Consider the following 17,309-nt stretch of genomic DNA (forward strand, 5'->3'; position numbering starts at 1 on the left):
ACATATGTACTCATTTCGTGACAAACATATATACTCATTTAGTAACAAACATATGTACTCATTTCGTGACAAACATATATACTCATTTCGTAACAAATGTACTAATTTCGTAACATTCTAAAATCTCAACAATTAAGTGAAAAAGAATCCAAGTAAAAGTAAGGAAAGTTTGTAGAACAAGTAAGAAGTCTGTTGTAGAACTTTACATTATACTAGCAACAGTCATTAAAAAAAAGAAGAAGAAGAAGAAAAAAGGTGTCTTCAAGGAAGAGTCTTCTTACGGCCACCACCACCCATCCTCTCTGGTGCATATTTTAAATATTTGGACATGGTCTCCATTACTTTTGTACTGGTGGTGTTGTGTGCATTGACGACTGCATCTAAAAGGAAAAATCAAAACAGTCCAGATCAACAAAATTGCTATAAATTTATGGAAAAGCTTCGCAGGATGTCAAAGTTATTAGGATCACAATTTACCTTATGCACAGTAGCTTCCCTGTTTTTGATAAGCCAGTCATTCTCGCACATTATACATCATACATGTCTGCTTCAATTCAAACACCTTGATCCAGTAATAGCAATTTTCTCTTCCATTCTATTGTTCTATCAAAAAATCAAAAAATACATACAATTGTTGCCCTACTGTTAGTTTAACTGCTTCTATTGGTCTCATTTGCAAGTCGCTTTGGATAAAAGCGTCTGCTAAATTAATAAAATGTCAAATGTAAAAATGGTCAGTGTTAAAAAAAAATGCTGTGAAATGCAGTGGAGTAAAAGGTACAATATTTGTCTTTCAGATTTAGTGAAGTTGAAAGTCAAGTTTCCAGAAAAAAAATAATACTCAAGTAAATGTACTTCACTACTCTCCACCTTTGCTCACTGCCTTCAGGATCTGCATCAGGTCAACAATGATGTGATCCAGATACACTCAAAGGCTTCATCAAGCAAACAGGAGAAAGGACTTGAGTTGTACATTTCTAGTTATATCCATGACTATAAAGGTAAATAACAAAGTTTTTGAGCTGGCTTATATTACTGCAGAACTAAACCAGAACGTTCTGTGCATCAGGTCAATTAGGTGACAAAAAGAAATGTGCACAAATATTTTGCATTAAATAAAATAAAACCGCTATGAGAGGCATAAAACAAAATTTAACTTCCATTAAAACTTGTTACATGACCAATAAAATGACAAAATTGTTAATGAGAATTTGTGTTAATTAGTGGTAATCCAAATGACACTCCAACACAAACATCAATGGGTTGTTCAACTCTTATTTGAGGAAAAGAGTTCAGGAAAATAATGTGTTGAAATTGGGTTTTCACATTATTCTTTTATCATCTCTGTAAATATCTTGGCAAAATGAATGTGTTTAGTACAGAAAAATACAGATTTACAGTGGCAAGCTGAAAACACTATCTCTCTCATACAAGAACAACAGAGTTTAAGCTGCTAAATGATCATGTTCAATCCTGGTGATGTCAGTGCCCTAAACAAGTAATGGACTATTTCACATTCAGAGATGGAGCAGCAATGATGAAGTTTCCTCAAATGGCTGCCACAATCTCTGCTTGTTTGTAAAAACTGACAGCAGGTTCCTAGCTATGTGCCATTAACTTTTTTTTTAATATATTTTACTATATGTATGGCAGAGTATGTGAGCAGAGTGGAGCGGGAGTGAGCGAGGAGCGTGAGCGGGCGGATCTTGGACAGAGCGGCATTTTTAAAAGGACGGAGCGTCGCCCTATTTCCCGCTCTAATTTCGCTCCACTCACACGAGTCTGAGTTCAAGCCTGACCCAGAATCCATCTGTCTTGCAGTCATCAACAGTAGACTATTTTCAGTCAAAACTCGGCTCAATAATGGAGTTCAAAAAGTACTTCACCATCAGGGAAATCACCTGCAATAATAATCATGCAATTCAAATTTAAAAAATGAGCGCATCTACATTTGAAATAACAAACTTGAGCGCACAAGAGACATGATATGTGAACGGCCCTTAAAGTTTTGATAAAATGATAATGCTGCCTAGTTACTTCAACATGACAGCACAATAAAGGCTAATAGTAAACTACCTACCCATTTCATAGTCAGGGTAGCTCTTTTTTTTTTGCCTGCCTCTTCTCAGAAGTCCTCTCTTCCTCTGGGCAACTCAGTTCAGCAGAGGTTGTTAAATCATAGTTGTCACAATCCTTTCGGTTATCTGAAAGCCATTATTATGCACAGGAATTAAAAAAAGAAAAAGAAAACCAGATGTATTCTGATCACAGGTGTGCAATTTGCAGAACGTAACTTTTAATGAAAATTTTATATTGGGGGATAACGGTTTGGTGCGCATCACTGTTTTAGGGTCACAGATTCAGTGTATGAGGAACTGAAAAATTTTCACTAGAACATTATATATAAAGATTATTGTCAAATTAATATCCTATCTCCATTGCATATTTTTGTCACATCATTGTAAGTACTTGATTACCACATTTAAATTATCATTGCTAAAAATGTCTATATATTCCGTTTATGCATATTCTGTATTCTATATACAGCCCCATGAATGGGAAGTGTGTCCAAACTTATGACTGGTACTGTAATATACACAAAGAATATCAGCCGATATACCGATTTTAGTCCCTAGAATCGGTATACACTTTCATTAAAATCAATTCCATTTAGTAGTTCTTTTAGCCTCTGCCATTGCACATTCACCAGGCATTGACACACACAAGATTACATACCTGACTGAAATGTAACTTTTAAGAGAGGAAATGTCATCCATCCATCTTCAGGTTGTTTTAAGGTTTTGATGGCTTTTTTTTCTCCTTACTCAGGCCATAACACAAAACCATTCTTCACCCAACAGGATGGTATAACGTCCTCCATTTCAGCATTACCTTCCCTCCAAACAGCTCTGGCCCACATTGTTCTGGTCTTCTACTGTACAACACAAAAACATAAAAACAATCCGGGATAACAGCATGATTAATTAGAACAGGACACAGTTTCACAATGTGTTTTTTTTTGTTGCAAAAAATGTCAATTTTCCACTGCATGGGACAGCACGGCTTGCTTTTGGGGGGTTTTCCACTCAGTTTAGTACCTGGTATTTTTTTTAGTACCACCTCAGCTGAGGTTCCAAGCGAACCGTACTGTTACCAAAACGTGACTTGTAAACCTTGCTCATCAATGATTGGCCGATGAGACTTGTCACTATTGAACTTGCGACACAAAACACCAGACTCACTAGATTTAAATCAGCACAGCCAGCGAAGGACAACAAACAACTTTTGTTTGAACAAACGCACCTAACAGTTGAGGAAGTACAAAAATCCCTTTCACTGTTAGCCGGAGCAGATCCAGCGAGAGCCTGATGAGGTGATGCAGAGTGAAAAGGTTTTTACTGTGGTTTGGTGTTTGCGGTGATGTCACGGCAGTGGAGGCAGCACAACAAAAACGTACTCGGTTACTAACGTAACCTCTGTTCTCTCTAGAGAGGGAACAGAGGTTACGTTAGTAACCGAGTACGTTCTCTTACGAGAGGTTCTCTCGTATTGCGTAAGCTAGCTTACGCTGCGGGAACACCTTTGTCAACGCCGTGCGCGCGCCCAGCATCCTGAATGAATCCCATGGGGAGCCCAGGGAACGCGAAGCAGACAGAGAGCGCTGAAATGGCCGCGACATAGACTTTGAGCGTGGAGGGGGACCTGCCCGCGTCCAGTAGCTCTTGAAGGAAGCACAATACTTGCGAGACCCCACATGTCTGTGGATTGAGCCCTCTGGTAGTGCACCATTTGTTAAACACAGACCATTTAGACGTGTAGAGCCGCCTCGTGGAGGGGGCTCTAGATTGTATGATCGTGTTCATCACCCATTCTGGTAGATCAGCATGTAATTGTTGAGGCTCCACGCATGCAGAGACCAGTGCTCTGGGTGGGGATGCCAAATCGAGCCGCGGGCTTGAGAGAGAAGGTCTCTCCGCACCGGAATCGGCCAAGGGGCTGAGTCTGCCAATTGTATGAGTTCCGGGAACCAAGCTTGGTTCTCCCAGAACGGGGCTATGAGGAGCACTGTGTGGCGCGCTTTCCTGACTTTCTCGATGACCTGAGGCAGCAGAGAGACTGGTGGAAACGCATATAGCGGGCCGCTGGGCCAAGGCTGGGCCAGCGCGTCCTCGCTCTTCGAAAAGAATGCTGGGCAGTGTGCGTTGTCTTTTGACGCAAAGAGGTCGACTTTCGCTCTGCCAAAGCGGCGCCACAGCGACTGGACTGTTTGGGGGTGTAGAGACCACTCCCCAGGGGGAACGTTGTCCCTGGACAGTCTGTCGGGGCCCTCGTTCAGATGGCCAGGCACATGCGATGCTCTCAGAGAGCGCAGAGAGTGCTGAGCCGATACGAGGAGGCGTTCCGTCAGGGCGCAGAGTTGCTTTGATCTGACACCGCCCTGGCGGTTCACATAGGCCACTACTGAAGTGTTGTCCGTGCGGACTAGAACATGGTGACCATGGAGGGAAGGGAGGAAGTGCATGAGCGCTTTCTCGACCGCGAGCATCTCTAGACAGTTTATGTGTAGGAGATTCTCCTGGTCTGACCAGTGGCCAAAGACCGGTCTGCCTTCGAAGAGCGCTCCCCAACCTAGGTTGGACGCGTCTGTTGAGACAACTTTCTGGTGTGAAACCACTCCCATATTCACTCCTGTGTGATACCATTCGGCTGCTAGCCAGGGCTGCAGGGCTGAGACACAGACCTGAGTCACTCTGATTAGCGAGCCGCCGGTCGCCCAGGCTCGATGGGATACGCGCGTTCTCAGCCAGCGTTGAAGCGGGCGCATGCGCAGTAAACCCAGCTGAAGCACTGCTGCAGCTGAGGCCATATGCCCCAGAATGCGCTGAAATGCCTTCAGGGGAACCCGGTTGCCTTCTTTGAAGGATGCAGCGAGGCGCTGGATGCGGCGCGCGCGCTGCTCCGACAATCTGGCCGTCATCGCCACCGAGTCTAGTTCTATTCCGAGAAAGGAAATCGACTGCCGGGGCGAGAGCGAGCTCTTGGTCCAGTTGACCGCTAGACCCAGACCCTCCAGGTGGTCGGGTAGCGCTGTTCTGTGAGACACAAGTTCTGTCTCTGACTGCGCTAGAACGAGCCAATCGTCCAAATAGTTCAGAATTCGCATTCCCTGACTCCTCAGGGGAGCGAGAGCCGTGTCCATGCATTTCGTAAATGTACGGGGTGCTAAAGACAGGCCGAACGGCAGGACTGTGTATTGATAAGCTCGACCGTCGAAGGCGAATCTCAAAAATTGCCTGTGACGGGGAGTTATCTGGATCTGGAAATACGCGTCTTTCAGATCGAGAGAAATAAACCAGTCTCCTGGGCGAATTTGCGCGAGGATCTGTCTGGTTGTAATCATCCTGAACGGCCGTCTCATGAGAGCCTTGTTCAGATGTCTCAGATCTAAAATAGGTCTTAATTAGAGCCCTGCACGGGCCTCAAATCTAGGCCCGAGCCCGGCCCTGGCCCGAGACGCTCAGGCCCTAGCCCGACCCGTGTCCGACAGCTCATCAGAATTATCAGCCCGAGTCCGACCCGAGCCCGTTTTTTTTTTTTTTTTTTTTACAGCGGCAGCCTGCCCTATTTGCAGCCATTAAAATATGTCCGTTTTGTTAGTTAGGTTTCTTTTCTTTTCATTTCTTTATTAAGTTAATTTAGACAAATGTTTGGAGCATTAAAAAAAAAAAAAAAGTAATAACTCAGTGAGTGTTTTAGCGCAATTTTCTGACGTCATGGGACAACAAGAGATAGTAAATCTTTTCCTGGATTTTTTTTGTGCGTTCCCAAGATTAGACCTTCCTTAACATAATGCCGAAAACCCGAAGTCTCTAGGGGGTCTGGTTGAGGAGTAGATAGAAGTGCAAGATTGGTGCGCACAGACAGAACAGAAATCATGAGTTAACAATCGCAATTTTGTCCGGTGGAAAATTGCGCTAAAAATTACGACCAAAGCAGCCGAGCCAACAGCGAGTAAAACATGTTTGATCAATTTAGCCTCTCAAATCAACGCTAATACTTTACTTGGCTACAATAAAATCCATAGATATAAAACACTTCAAGCATATCACAGACAGTTAGTTTAATGTTTATTTATTAAACCACAGTGAGTAATTTTTTTTTAAAATACTGAGGCAGGCTCAGGCTGCTCGCAACAGCGCTCGCAAACGAAATGAGCAATAGAGCAAATTAAATAAAAAAAATAAAAAACAAACTTGCAGGTTATCTTACCTCAAAAATGCACCACAGAACATGGCCATTCTTTTTTCCAGTAGTTTCCAACAGTTAAACGAAAATAAAGTCCAATCAAACGAAAAACGAAAAACATCAGTAGCCTAGTTTCCAACAGTTAAACGAAAATAAAGTCCAATCAAACGAAAAGTTAGAACAGTTTCTTACAGTGCATCGTGGAGAAAAAGAATAGCATCCACAGTGGGAGATTTTAACCCAGTCCTCTCTTCTATCACTCTGCGATTTTTCTATTAATATTCTCCATTATTTGCAAGTGAGGTGAATCGTTGGTTGCGCTGACGGGAAACCTTCTGTGTGTGCGCGTGCTTGCGTGCGTGAGACTGTCATGTCAATCATATGTCAGTGTATTTATAAGATTATGAAAGTTATGAGGTTATTAAATGTCTTTCTATGTTTGTTCTTCTATCGTCGACGTCAACTTCTCATATTTTTTTAATTAATGTCTAAAAATATAAAAAGAAGGATAACCCAAAAAAGGCCCGAGGCCCGGCCCGCATGTGAACTATGACGTGAAAATTGGCCCAAAGCCCGGCCCTAGGGGCGTAAAAAAGTCGGGGCCCGTCGGGCTCGGGCTGAAATGCAGGGCTCTAGTCTTAATGCTCCGTCCTTCTTGAGAACGAGGAAGTAACGGCTGTAAAAGCCTGACTCGCTCAGGGAAGGATGAACCTGTTCTATGGCCCCTTTTCGCAGCAGCTTTGTTATTTCTGCTTGAAGCAGATGTGCTGTTTCCAAACTCACTTTCGTTTCCGTCTGCGCTAGAAAGCGCGGAGGGCGACGAGCAAATTGGAGCGAATAACCGTGTCTTATGGTGTTGAGCACCCATTCTGACGCGCCCTGAATAGCCTCCCATGCTTTTGCATGCATAGCTAGGGGTCGAATGGTCTCTGGGTTCAGATCGCCGCGTTGCACGGGATGGGGAACCTGTATCAGAGAAGACGGGGCGGCGCACGCGCCGCCGATGCTCGGACACGAGGGCAGAAGAACAGGGCTGGCCGACTGTGCAGAATTTAGTAGCTCGATCTCGGACGATGGAGCGTGAACTGCTGTCAAATAACCCAGGCGCGAGAGCGGCGTGGGGATTATGGTGTCTGAAAGTGGGTGCGCGTGCTCGTGAGCTGGCACGGGATTTGCACTTATGACACGGCCAGTGTTTGGGGGCTTTATGAGGTTTGCAACCTGTCTGGCAGAGCGGGCAGTGGGCAGGTGTGAGCACAAGGCTGTGGGCACATTTCCTACACTTGATGCTCGAGCGGAAAGTTTCCGCTTTAAGAGATAGCGCTCTGGACGCGTTGCCATGGGAACCTGGTCTGTGTGAGGCAGTGAGCACACGGGAGTGGGCACTTTTTCTACACATAATACCCCTGCGGCTTGAGCCGTAGCAATTTGAGGTAACTGAGTGACAGAGCGAGCAGCGAGTAGTTGTGAGCACGGAAGTGTGGGCACATTTACTACATTTAGTACTCGAGCGGTGTGAGGCCGCTTTATGAGAGAGCGCTCTGGGCACGTTACCATGGGGATTGTACTTGTGTGAAGCAGTGAGCACATGGGTGTGGGCACATTTTCTACACTTAAAGCACTTATACTCTTTTTGAGATTTATCTGGGTCGCCGTGAAAACGGCGTTTGTGTGCAGGCGAGCGAGTGTTAATACTGGCTCGTTGGCTGCGGTGTGTGCTGCTGCAGTAGCCTGAACATAGGGGACTGACAGAGCTGTGCGTTTTGATGGCGGTCCGGCCGTAGCGGGACTCAACCATCTTTTCCTCCTTACGGATGCTAGGAGGACTTCGCGGGCTCGGGCTTCAACGCGATTTTGGGCCGCGGGCCCCGTGGGGGCGGCGGTCTGTGACGGCTGGTCGAGCGCGACCTGGGGCGATTGCCCTGGCGTCGCTGCGAAGCGCTGGGGGGCCTGGAAGAGCGCTGGTTAGAGCTGCGCACAGGAGGCTGAGTTTGAGGGCGGCCTGTGGCTGGGCTCGAACGGCGGGGCAGGAAGAGGTCCATCGCCTGCGACGCCTTCTGTACTTCAGAGAACCGATCCACAATTCCGCTGACCGCAGGGCCAAAGAGGCCGGTGGGCGAGAGTGGTGCGTTCAGAAACACAGCGCGCTCTGACTCACTCATGTCCGCGAGCGTCAACCAAAGGTGTCTGTCGATGACGGTGAGCGCGGCCATGGATCTGCTGATGGCTTGAGCAGCGGTCTTGGTAGCGCGTAGCGCGAGATCCGTAGCGCTGCGCAGATCGGTTAAGGCAGACTGATCCGAGCCCTTCTCGTCCAGTTCACGGAGGAGGTCGGCTTGAAGGATCTGAAGAATGGCCATTGAGTGCAGGGCGGAAGCAGCCTGGCCGGAGGCGGCGAAAGCGCGGCCGGCGAGAGCTGAGGTGGTCCTGCAGGCTTTAGACGGCAGGGCAGACTTTGAGCGCCATCTAGCAGACGGCGGGCAAAGGTGCGTTGCCACAGCATCCTCAACGGCGGGGATGCCGTTATAGCCGTTCTCGGCGGCTCCGTCCACCTGGGAGAGAGCCGAGGAGACTGGCGAGCGGAGTCTGGTGGAGAACGGAGCGTTCCAGGATTTAGAGAGCTCGGCGTGGAGCTCAGGCAGGAAGGGTGCTGACCTAGAGGCAGGCGCAGGGCGGCGGCTAGGCAGAAAAAACCCGTCAAGGCGATTGGGCTCCGGCTCCTTAGGTGGGGACCAATCCAGTCCCATTCTCTCGACCGCTAAAGTGAGGAGGCGGAGAAGCTCTGCGTCAACACTAGCGCGGGTTCGAGAAGACTCCAAAGTCGAGGGGGCGGAGCGGTGAGAGCCCGACCACTCCTCGCTATCAGACGCGAGCAGAGAGCAGCTGTCAGCGGCATCATCTGCATCATCCCCCAGGGCGACGGCAGTGCGGGCAGGGGCCGGCCGCTGCGCGTCGGTGAAGGGTGGGGGGGAAGGAGAGAGCGAGGCTCGCGGGAGAGGTTCCGGCGAGCACTCAGCTGTAGCGTCCAGTTCCGGCGGCCTTTGGGAGCGACGTTTCTTCTTACGTGGCCCGGAAGAAGTGGCCGGAGAAGGTGGAGTTTCTTCAAATTTAGCGAGTCGAGCCCGTAGGGTCGACATCGGTAACTCCTCACACTGTTCGCAGCCGCCCACGGAGAGAGCGCGAACAGCGTGGTCGAAGCCCAGGCAGAGAGCGCACACACGTGGCGGTCTCCGTCGCTGAGCGCGGCTCTGCACGAGCCGCAGGATGTGCGAGGCATTTGAAACAACGCCTCGCGCTCTTTTAGATGCAAGTGTGTCGCGGCGGACACACAAACACACAACACAGAGCAGAAAAAGGATATATATGCTGGATGGCGCAGCAGGCAGGGAAGGCTGAAGGCGGCGAGCGGCCGGCGTCCTCAGACTGAAATCCTCGGCGTGCTGGTCGCTGGATTCGACGGCGGCTTCCTCGGAGATCAGCGATGCGAAGAGCTTCGCTGAAGAGACAGAAATCAGCGAAGCAGCCTCTGTTCCTTGCTTATATACGCTAAGCCACACCCCTAATGACGGGCTGTGACGCACTAAGCGCGCCAAGCGCGCTCATTGGACGTGACGTCACGCGATTCGCTTGCCCTAGGTCTGCAGGCTGCCGCACTGCGTTGACAAGTTTTAAAAAAATTAAGGATAATTTTTGGCTTCAGTATCTCGAGAAAGGAGACTTTCCCGCAGCGTAAGCTAGCTTACGCAATACGAGAGAACCTCTCGTAAGAGAACTACATATATTCTCCCGCCAACTCTAAAGTGGTACTTAACTTCAGTGGAAACACAAACCGAGCCATGCCGAGCAGAGTTGTACCACACAATGGAAAAGGGCCAATAGGCTGGTGGGACACGGGACAGGCGATTGCGAAAACTTATTTTACATAAATTACATAACACTGTCAAATTACATCCCTATTGTAAATATCTGCTCCTCCACTAAGCAACTTTCAAGCAATGTTTTTTTTTCACACTCATGTTATTAATGAATGAACCTGAAAGTAGGGTTGGGCAATATATCGCATGACATTGTTATGCGCATTTCGTCAGTAAAGCCGGTTCCTTGATTAGTAGTAAATCGCCATCACCTGCTTTCAGATGGAGCGGTATTTACTACACAAGAACCGTAGTTCACTGACATGCGATATGGCTTTCCTCGTGTCATCATCAGCGTCCAACAGTATGGACATGGCAACGGTCAGTGTTAGAAAGTGGTGGTAGAAGCTGTCAGGCAACACATCACGAAGAACAACAGGTCCAGTATAGAGTAAGAATTGCCGGAATTTGGTTGCTTTCCATCTTTCAAGAGAAGCAAGAGAACGTGGCTGTCTGTCTGCGAAATTTTGCACTCTCTTACCCATTTTCCACCAAGGCAGAGCTGGTGCTGGTTTCCACCGCCAAAGCACCAGCTCCGAACCAGTAAAACTGGTTCTTAAGTAGCACCAAATCATTGCAGGGTCTAGAACGGAGCCAAGAAAGAACCGCTTGCGTCAGAGGCTGGGGGCGGGGTTACCGGGGCCAACAAGACTGAAGAGAAACTTGTGACCGCCATTTTCAAATAGCAGCTAATCGAGCTAACAGCAGCTAAACACGATGGACGCGATCTAAAATATAAATCTAAGGCTAAAGTCGGCATCTTATTGTTAAAAATAAATGTTATGTACATGCCGTTACTCTCGCTTGTAATCTCCGTCTGTACAAATAATGGCGAGCCGCGCGAACACGTTGGATCCGCCGTGTTTGGATGCCGATGTAGGTCCGCAAAGCCATGAACATCAATAGCAAAGCAACGTGCGCCATTGTTGATGATGTGTTTGTGTTTGGCGCCGTCGCGCTAACGTTGCTGAGAAAGATGAGACGTAGCTGTGACGTAAGACCTGGCTCTGCGTTGGCTCTTTTAGCCTGTGGAAAAGCAAACCGGTTCTTTGGAGGCTCGTCAGTCGAACCAACTCCGAACCGGCAGTAGCTCTAGCTCCGAACCACCACCTGGTTCTTGTTGGTGGAAAAGGGGTATCTGGGACCCTGTTTCAAGAAGACGAGTAAGCGTCTTACCACCCCTAGACAGACCAGATGCATGTAATCCAAGACAAAAGATTGTATGCATGACAAGCCTGCATCTACAAGGGGTGAGAGTCCATTCTGGTGGAAAGGGTAGGGCAAACTACTGAATTCTTCTTCTGTTCTCGACAAAATCTTCTCTTGTGGTTGGTAATTGTAGACCAACCTGTGGCTCACGTAATTTCCTTCAATAGTGCATCGCTCGCAACTATTGTACCCCTTTATGCACTTTAAAAAAGCTCTCGCTGGAGCATCACAGATGAAAGCATTGACCTTGACATTTAAGGTTTCACCTTTGAATGAAATTCCATCATGCTGAAGCCTAGTGAGCTCTTCAAGAAATTCCGACATGAAATCCCTCACCGAATTGGGTTTTCCATTTCCACAAAACAAGGCAACAACAAATGGCTGAAACCTCTTCACACTACACAGAATTGGCCAAATCTGGACATTAGATGATTTGAACAACAGCAAACCATCAATGTTAAAATTGAGAAGGACATGATTTTCTCTCGACACGATTTTCTCTGGGTACTGTGAAACATATTTTCAGAAGCCCAGACTCAAGACCGAAATACATATATTGACCACCACACAAATTCTGTACATCTACATGGCGAGGCGTCCCCAAAAGTGTTCTGGCATCCTTAGGCAGCCGATGTCCGTGTTTTCTCAACACAGAAAGGAGCTCATCTACAGATGTCCGTGTTGTTTTGTTCCGAACTGCCCATTTCGCCAAATCACTCCTTAAGTCACTGATTTCATCTGAAGAGGAGCCTGTTTCAGTGTCATCACTTTCACTGCTGTACTGCTGGTCATCCAGATCAAGATTCTCAAGATTACTGTCAGCAGTACTTCCTGCACAATCTTCTCTCAGAAGGTTCTCAGAATTGATGGTTGCACAAACACCAGCCCGGGCAGAAACAAAAGAATGATCCTCCGAGTCACTACTAGAAAGTGCCATTGCAAGCAATTCTGCATTTTGCCGTCTCCATTTTTTATGGTACGCCATCTATAAAAAAAAAGTATGAATTTCAAATGTCATAACTAGAAAGTACAGGACACAGATAAAACTATTTCGATAATTGTCTAAAAATATAATATTTTGGGCTGATTAATCTTTCCCACAGTGGGAATGGGATGGTAAAAATCAGTCGATTAAAATTGTATTACTTCTAGTTTTGTTAAAGTCTGTGTAAAGTAAATTTTGAGAATTTGAGAATTGTAAACACAAATGTTAGAAATGCATTGTTGAAACATGTTACAAAGTATAATATAAAGTAAAAATATTATAAAAATGTCCTACCTATCTCTTGTTGCCACAAAAAAAAAAAAAAAAAAAAATCCCTACCTCATGACCTCAACTGACATCCAACCGGAACCAAACTTTTTTTTTTTTAGGCCTGACCCGTGCAGCAAATGCAGTCTATCTCCATGGTGTTCTCATTGAGAATGCAATTTCTTTAAAGCATTAAAATCACAAAATTAAAAGTTAAAATCACTAAAGTAAAAGTACATTTTAGTTGCTATAAGAAACACACATTAACTTAGTAATGTACGTTAGGCCTCCGCGACACAAATGTGGAAAAGCATTCCCTGAATATCAAGTTAATAAATTCATTCAACAAACTGTGCATTTACAATTCTCCAAGCACTGACATAATGCGCTTAACTCATGACCTTGCGTATATTTGTGAAATCCACCTCAGCGCTGATGACGTCACAGTAATAGGGCACGCTGGTTGGTCTGGATCATTCGGGATCTAAACACAACCAGGCCTATGTTGTTCCAAACCTGTAAGACTTTTATTCATCTTCAGAACACAAATGAAGATCTTTTTGATGAAATTTGAGTTTTCTGAAATATCTTCATTTGTGTTGTGAAGACGAGCGAAAGTCTCACGGGTTCAGGGCGACATGAGGGCGAGTATTTAACCCCCTGGGGTCGGCGGTATAGCCGGCGATACCAGCTCGCTTTTTTTTTTATCAGTTCAAAAGAGATTCATTTTGCTCTGTTGACTTTGATATTACAAACAAGTTTCATACATCAATCGATTCTGTTAAATGTGTATTATTTTTGTGTATACTCACAATAAAAACAAAGTGTTGTGCTTTTTGCCAAATAAAGAAAAATAAACACAAAGCGAGTTCTGCCTTCTCTCTTATATACATATATTCTCTCATATACATATATGTATGTATACTTTGATAAGTTTATTTCTGTTGTATAATTTGTTACAGAAGCACACATGCAGAGCCGGACAGTAACGGAGTACATTTACTTGAGTACAGTACTTAAGTACAATTTTGAGGGATCTGTACTTTACTCGAGTATCATTTTTGGGGAGTACTCATGACTTTACTCAAGTACATTTGAGAGGCAAATATTGTACTCTTTACTCCACTACATTTCTATCCATAACCGTGAGTACCCGTTACTTCTAATAAAAATAAAAAAAAAAAAAAGGAAAAAAGAAAAATCTCGGAAACCCTCAATTTGTTGTTTCCCTCTCAAACGTGATTGGATTGTGCAGGCGCCACTGATTGGGACAGCCTACTCTTGATACTCAAGTACTTTTAAAAACAAGTACTTTCAGTACTTCAGTACTTTTACTTAAGTAGACATCTGACTGTAGTACTTTTACTTGTACTTGAGTAAAATTTAGCAAGGGGTATCTGTACTTTTACTCAAGTAATGAAGCTGTGTACTCTGTCCGCCTCTGGTCATGACATGAGAAACCAGATTTGCCTTGATCTTTTGGTATATAAGAGGTCTTTGTACCATTCAAACGTCCTGCAAGTTTCATAGCTTAAGACGTCCTCCCCATTATAAACGAAGCATTTATTTGATCAAGCTTTAAATACAGCTCGTTCTGGATCCATGGTATGAAGTGACGTCACGGTACGAAGTGACGTCACGGTACGAAGTGACGTAGCAGTCGTTTGCATATGACCGCCTCCAGCGAAGACAACTACGCTTCAAGCGCAAGATAACTACCTCATTTCATCACCGCATCTGTCACGCGCTTCACATGTGTTCAGTCGACGTGCAGGAGTGGGTCTATTTACAAGAAGATTGCGATGTCACGACACGCAGATGTTCTGTTCCTGGCTGTGGACAAACAACATGTTTGAATAATATACGCTGCTGAAAGATCCAGACGTCAGGGGAAGATGGATGCAGTTTATTTTTCGCGGACGTCCCAGTCAAGGCAGTGTTAATTTAAGCGTGTGTTCTCCACATTTCAAGGATGAGTGACTGTTGAGAACAATCGCAGTTTGATGCTGGCTTTGCCAGAAAACTTTTGTACAAGATAAGGCCGTGTGGACTATTCTGGGCTACACAACGACGACGCAAACTGTAAGTAATGTAACTTAAAACTTTTTTAAAATGTTAATTGCAGTTTAATTCATTATGAATAATCACTGTGTTTTTTAGCCTACTTATTGTTTTATGCAGGGCCGGATTAACAATTTCCTGTGCCCTGGGCAACAAGACTCAAGGCCCCCCGTAGTTAGGGGGGTTCGGGGGCATGCTCCCCCGAGAAAATTTGGATTTCTCTGACCTACATATGTGCAATTTAGGACTTTTGAAGGCCAAAAAATTATAAGAAATAGGCTAGCTTTAAAACCTTGTCATTAGACTATTTGTCAATACCTGCTCTCTCCTCATCTTCATATTTCTTATTCTCTCAGTCTTCTTATCCTGGCCTATTTCTACCTCTCCTAAAGCTGAACTTTGACTGATAGTCTTTTCATTTTCGTCTGTGTCAGTGACGAAAATAAACATAGGCTCAACTGATATTTATACGTTTTATGAATCATTTTCTTAGACATGTTAATTTACTCAAGGCTACCAGGAAAGCTGTAGCCTAAGTCAGTATTGCCATTAGGAACCTTCTGCAAGCTTTGGGATTTGAAAACATCTGTTTTTAAATGTAAAAAGTAATTTTAAATAATACAAATTATAGACTACGTTTACCGCAGTTGGTGGAATTGGCAGACGTTCCCTTAAGCATCGTGCGCTGTGGAAACGCGTCAAAGCATTCTCAGGTATAATTATGCAGCATGAATGATTTTGAATGAATATTTTCATCATGTCGATATGCAATGGTCACATAATGTTAAAACTAATCTTGCTATTGATATCTTTGTTAGACTACCGACCCTATATAGAACAAATGTCCGGCTAATATCGAACCTGAAACGAACTTTACCGCGCTCAACCAGCGGGAGTGCATTTCACGAATGAGTAATCGCTGGCGTTCAGCGGGGAGGGAGGAAAGTCGCATAGATGCAGTTTATGCAGTGAAAACTGTAAAGAGTTTGATAACTTTATTAAATTTATGTGTATTTCCTACCTGTCAGGGCCCCCTAGATGTCATGGGCCCCTGGGCAAGTGCCCAGTTGCCCTAATGGTTAATCCGGCCCTGGTTTTATGACCTTGTTGGTCATGTTCATGCCCCGTAGGCTATTAAAAAATGTAGGCTGTTAAACTGACAAAATAGTTTCACACTTTCTATGTGGACGGGCTGATGCATTCTTAGTTGTGTTGATGGTTCATTTCCTCTGATTCCGACTCAAACATCATTGCAATCGCCATCGCCTCACACGCATCACCCGATACTATGGTAACGGTAAACACAGCTCCGCAAAATCCGCACGTTTTGACAAGGGGGCGTTAACAATTGATGCATAGGCACTGACGTTATCCAATCATAACAGTGGGTGTTAACACTGAACTCTTAAAGGGGAAACACCCCCAAAACAGACTGTTTGAATCAGAGCATGAGAAACAGGGTGGGAAAAGGTCATAAATCACTAAATTTTAAACGTTTTTTGTCCAAAAAACTATAGCAATACTATAATTGCACCTAAGGGAACACAATAAAAGAAAAGAAAAAACCATGTCATGACCCCTTTAATATATTTGACAGATTGAAATTGATTAAACTCATATCTTTCAATTTCTTAATCAACTCCTCTCTATCCTCCATAAATAATGCACAATGTAGAAGTACATGTTCAATGGTCTCAGCTTCACTACATAATCCAGTTTAATGTTTTCCTATTGTGAACCATGAATTATTATTACCAGAATGTCCTATTCAGAGTTTTGTAATAATTATATCTTCGTTCCTACTATTGAAGCATACTCTCCCTTTACCAACTTGTTTTTGGATATTGTAGAGGTGCCGCCCTTTATTTCCCTGTTGTTATGTCTGTAAATACGACTCGTACTGGAGTTTTCTTTAGTTATCTTTTATTGAACTCTCGAACGTCTCACATCTCCCGAACAGTCCCAAAAACTTTCATAACACTCACGTCACTTCCCGTACCCCCAACCCTTAAAGTAACCGCGCTCATTCTATCTTATTAATGTAACAAACATATTATTTAACTAAACATCAGATTATTAGACTAATTAACTATGCAACACCTGTCCCACAGTTCTTGCCACTTTTTATATTTTAAATAATTATTTTTTTTATTGTGACAGGACAGTAGAGAGATGACAGGAAACGAGGTGGGAGATAGACGGGGGATGGGATTGGGAAAGGTCAGCGAGCCGGGACTCGAACTCGGGCCGCCCGACTTGCCACTTTTTATACATGCGTTCTTTAATTCTTCCTTTTATTTCTGCTTTACTCAGTGGACTTTGTACTTCAACGTTCATTTGTTGCATTGACTGTTTGGCCACCTTGTACTCTCACATGTGCAGGTACCCTTATGAACCTCAGGATTAAACCCATATTCTGTATTCTAAGCAGATTTATAGGTATTTCATATATTAATTCTTGTCTTCTTGTTGACTGCCCACTTCATAAACTATTTAAAGCTAACAGAGAGTCTTATTGGCGTAACTATCTCCACCCATTGAACAGATAACAAAACTGCTATCAGCTCTGTTGTAAAAACAGATGCATAATTGGTTGTCCTTTTCTGAATGCTGACTTGTAATCTCTG

General features: G+C 44.7%; 1 long non-coding RNA gene across 1 annotated transcript in view; it reads left to right on the forward strand.

The window, feature by feature from the left end:
• Positions 1–16,887, forward strand: part of LOC311289261 — a 153,254-nt gene extending 136,367 nt beyond the window's left edge. Inside the window, exon 3 of the long non-coding RNA XR_014627092.1 lies at positions 16,843–16,887. This is a non-coding gene — a long non-coding RNA (uncharacterized lncRNA). The remainder of the gene's footprint in view (positions 1–16,842) is intronic.
• The last annotated feature ends 422 nt before the right edge of the window (positions 16,888–17,309 follow it).

This window comes from Rutilus rutilus (assembly GCF_951802725.1).
Source record: "Rutilus rutilus genome assembly, chromosome: 4".
Lineage (NCBI taxonomy): Eukaryota > Metazoa > Chordata > Actinopteri > Cypriniformes > Leuciscidae > Rutilus > Rutilus rutilus.